Source organism: Delphinapterus leucas, chromosome 6 (genome assembly GCF_059928025.1).
Source record: "Delphinapterus leucas isolate spDelLeu-1000000601 "Yukka" chromosome 6, BTC_Dleu_Yukka2, whole genome shotgun sequence".
In the NCBI taxonomy this organism is placed as follows: Eukaryota; Metazoa; Chordata; class Mammalia; order Artiodactyla; family Monodontidae; genus Delphinapterus; species Delphinapterus leucas.
Genome location: NC_143134.1, coordinates 41216242 through 41221283, shown reverse-complemented (window position 1 = coordinate 41221283; position 5042 = coordinate 41216242).

Here is a 5042-nt window from a genome sequence, read left to right as displayed (position 1 = left end):
ATCAATGCTACTTACTCCTAATGTATAAATTCTCAAAATAAAATCCATTTCACTTCAGTTTTTTGAAAACCTGCTTTGTCTGCCTTACCTCTGGCCTTTGAAACCAACCTGACACATCTTTGAGCCGAGGACACACAACACTCGGGCGAGCTGCCGACACCCCATTCAGCCACAGGAAATACTCTGAACTTCTCTTTCACCTACTTTCTTTCCTCCAAATCTCATCCCTGCCTGTCAGTGATCTCCTGGCTCTTTAATTCCAACTTCAATCTTGCCTCTGGACTTGGAGACTTATTTATTCAGAATGTTTGGGTTCCTACCATATGCCCGGCACTGTTTGTTCACCTTGAACAAAACCATCAAAAACCTGTGGCCTCCTGGGGTTTATAGTCCAGTTTAGTCCTGATTCCTCATGTTAGAATCTTAGTTTCCTCTAATGGGTTCTGACTTGTCTGGACCTGGCATGGTTTATCCCCTTGGGACTCAGATGTTAATTCCATCATCAAGAAAAGGAGAAATTGAATGTAAATGTCACATGGAACTTTCTAGAAACCAGGTTCAATAAAACCCAGTCATCTATGACTGGCACACAAACCCCCAAAGCATAGGCATTTCAGTTCCCGTCAGCCTCCTTCCATGGACTCTCAACAGAAAATGGTCAAGGTAACCTCAGATCCTTTTGACATCCTCTTCTAGACTGGGACACTGGGCTGGATCCCTTTCCCTCGAAAACTGTCTTGGATGTGTTCATTATGCCACACAGGACTGTTCTCTCTGGAACCATTTAGAAGGTTAAGGAAGAGAAAACAAAGTACCATCTTCAAAACAGAAGTTCCAAGTAACTGAAACACCAAATTTACTTATGTTCAATTTCTGGCAATTTTGATGCTTTATCTCTGTCCCTGAACAATACTTTGAGGTTAAAAAATAAATAGCTTCATTTCTAGTACCAGTTTGAAAATTAGCCACTAGGTGGTGGGTTTCGTTGGCTTGCTTTTTCATATACTTTAAAATGTTTTTGTCTGGCACAATGTAGAGTTTAAAAAGAGTAGCAAAGTTTTCAAGGTAAGTGCAGGCCAGCTAGTGACTCCAGATCTCAATGTCCTAACAGTACATCAAATACTTATGACAGGGCTTCCCTGGTTGCACAGTGGTTAGGAATCCGCCTGCCAATGCAGGGGACACGGGTTCACGCCCTGGTCCAGGAAGATCCCACATGCCGCGAAGCAACTAAGCCCGTGTGCCACAACTACTTAGCCTACGCTCTAGAGCCGGCGGGCCACAACTACTGAAGCCTGCGAGCCACAACTACTGCAGCCCACGCGCCTGGAGCCCGTGCTCCGCAACAAGAGAAGCCACCGCAATGAGAAGTCCGTGCACCGCAATGAGGAGTAGCCCCCGCTCACCACAACTAGAGGAAGCCCGCGCGCAACAATGAAGACCCAACGGAGCCGAAAATAAAATTAATTAATTTTTTTTAAAAAAGTTATGACGGCCAAAAGATGCAAAGGTGCTATAAAACTGGAAACAAAGGAAATTAATAATCCAATGTTCTCCAGACAAAATTTACACTAACCAAAGCATAGGTGAAGCCCCGGAACAGAAGAGCAGAGAAAGGAAGTTAAAAGGAATTTATGTTACTCGCCCCCCCCGCCCCGCCCCCGCCATTTCCTTGCAAACCTCTACCTCAGAGACATTAGGCCTTTGCTGCCCATGAAGCTAGTAGCCACTTTCCTACTGTAAAGAAACCAGTTTCTGAAATGACCATTGTTTGTTTCATACAGTAGCAGTCACTGGTGCTGCCTACCAAGTATTTCTCTCTCTTTCCTGGGTGTATGATAGGATTGCACTTCCCCAATCCCTTGAGACTAGATATAGCAATATGAGTCGCTTTGGCCTGAGAAAAGTGATGTGTGCCACTTCTGGATGGAAACTTTAACACCCAGTGCACAAGTAACCACACTCCTTTTGCCTCAGCAAAGGTGACCAGAAACTCTCCAGATAGTTTGGATCCTGGATGAACCCTGCTGCCCCATGATGAGTACTCAGCAGGAGTAGAAAACAAACCTAGTGTGTTAACGCAGTTACTTGTTACTGCAGCGTGACCTCACCCACGCTGACTTCTACTCATCTACCCTAAAAAAGGGTTGTCAGATATTCCTTACAAATATCAGACTCTCAGTGGATGCAAGGGTGAAAAGTATGCATTTTATATACGGAATCTAAAAACATGGTACTGATGAACCTAGTGGCAGGGCAGGAATAAAGACGGAGATGTAGAAGGGGAAGCTGGGATGAAATGAGAGACTAGCATTGACGTATATACACTACCAAATGTAAAATAGATAGCTAGTGGGAAGCAGCCGCATAGCACAGGGAGATCAACTCAATGCTTTGTGACCGCCTAGAGGGGTGGGATAGGGAGGGTGGGAGGGAGGGAGATGCAAGAGGAAGGGGATATGGGGATATATGTATACATATAGCTGATTCACTTTGTCATACAGCAGAAAGTAACACAACATTGTAAAGCAATTATACTCCAATAAAGATGTTAAAAAATATGCATTTTGTTTAAGAAGTCAAAAGTACTTATATTTTGTAATATTTACATTTTTAAAACTGTTCTTTTAACTATAATAACTATATAGAGCAGGAGTTGGCAAATTTTTCTGTACAGGACCAGATAGCAAATATCTTAGCCTTTGTGGGCCATATGGTCTTTGTCACAAGTACTCAACCCTGCCAATGTCTCACAAAAGCAGTCATAGACAACATTTAAGTGAATGCCAATGGTTGTGTTTCAATAAGACTTCACTTACAAAAACACATGGTTGGCCACATTTGGTCCTCGGGCCATGGTTCTGCCAACCCCTGGTAGACAGCATTGAAGAGGGAACAGAATTGACTTTATACTGGCTTCTCCCATCATTCAGCTCCATTTATTGACTTACACATTGTTCATTATACTGAGAAATCTTTCTACAACTGCATTCAGGACAGGAATCAAAGCAGGAGAAGTTAATTTTCACAATTTTAGAGCTTCTATTAATTAAATAACTGTGTGGCCCCACAGGGAAATAAATGGTATAGTTAAAGTAAGAACTTCATCATAAAGGGAATTAGGAAAGAGGCCTTCTTTTTTCCTATGTGAGAGTCATTACATTTTTCTGATTTCATCTATGGTTGGATATTTATTACTAGAAATGCAGCATGCACTGAGGCTACAAAAATGCAATATACAAACTATCCAAAGGACACATTTCCCTGGCTACCTTGCATAAATATTTAAAACTTATTTTTAAATGTTCAATAAATATACTGGAAAACAATTGCTTGTACAATGCAGATGTAACCCTTTTTTCAAAAAGCAATTTCTGATATCAAGGAATTAAATTTTCTCATAATGAAATAAAGGGTCAATTTATTTCTTATTTTGAGCAGTGACTATTATGACTACAGTATAAGTGAACAGAATAGACATGGTTCTGGAACTATTGCCTATTGTAGGAGGGTGAATTACTGGCTCAGAGTTCTTTCTTTCTCCCTCATCCTGTCAACAGACTCCACAGTTTACCTCTCCATCCCATTGATGGTGGGCTCAGCCATGTGACTTGCTTTGGCCAATGGAATGTCGACAAAACGACAGTGTGGCATTTCAGAGCAGAGGCCTTTAATGACCTCTCATAAGTTTGCTTCCCCGTCTTGCACTTCTGCCATCTTCCATGAGGAAAACAGGTGATTGCAGCTGCTCTCTGTGATGTCCAAAGCAAGGAACAGACTTGAACCCAACTCTTAGCCTAAAGTTGAACCATTCCAACTAACCTGCAGACCTGTGGGTGAGGAAATTAATGTTTGTTGTTATACACCATTGAGATTCTGGAGTTGTTCGTTATGCAGTATTATCACATCAATAGTTGACTAATACAGTTATTATTGACCATTTTTTATTACTTAATCCGAAAAATGTTTTCACAATGCCATATGAAAAATTATAATTTGTAAATAAATAGTCATTAGTTCAGTAAAAATGTTTCAACTCACTCAAGAAACGGAGCCATCAAGTGTGATTAAGCCTAATAATTTTACATTTTCAAAAACCTCTGAACTTTTCTAATTTTTAAATAGTGCAGCAAGATAGTATTTTTTCTTTTTGACATCTTTATTGGAGTATAATTGCTTTACAATGGTGTGTTAGTTTCTACTGTATAACAAAGTGAATCAGCTATACATATACATATTACATATATCCCCATATCTCCTCCCTCTTGCATCTTCCTCCCACCCTCCCTATCCCACCCCTCTAGGTGGTCACAAAGCACTGAGCTGATCTCCCTGTGCTATGCGGCTACTTCCCACTAGCTATCTATTTTACATCTGGTAGTACATATAAGGCCATGCCACTCTCTCACTTCATCCCAGCTTACCCTTCCCCCTCCCCGTGTCCTCAACTCCATTCTCTACATCAGTGTCTTGATTCCTGTCCTGCCCCTAAGTTTGTCAGAACCTTTTTTCTTTTCTCTTTTTTTTTTAGATTCCATATATCTATGTATTAGCTTACAGTATTTGTTTTTCTCTTTCTGACTTACTTCACTCTGTAGGACAGACTCTAGGTCCATCCACCTTACTACAAATAACTCAATTTCGTTTCTTTTTATGGTTGAGTAATATTCTATTATATATATGTGCCACATCTTCTTTATCCATTCATCTGTCGATGGACACTTAGCTTGCTTCCGTGTCCTGGCTATTGTAAATAGTGCTGCAATGACACTGACAAAGGATTAATCTCCGGGAGCCTCCGGGAAGATGGCTGAAGAGTAAGACGCGGAGATCACCTTCCTCCCCACAGATACACCAGAAATACATCTACAGAACACCTACTGAACGCTGGCAGAAGACCTCAGACCTCCCAAAAGGCAAGAAACCCCCAACATACCTGGGTAGGGCAAAAGAAAAAAGAATAAACAGAGACAAAAGGATAGGGACGGGACCAGCACCCGTGGGAGGGAGCTGTGAAGGAGGAAACGTTTCCACACCCTAGG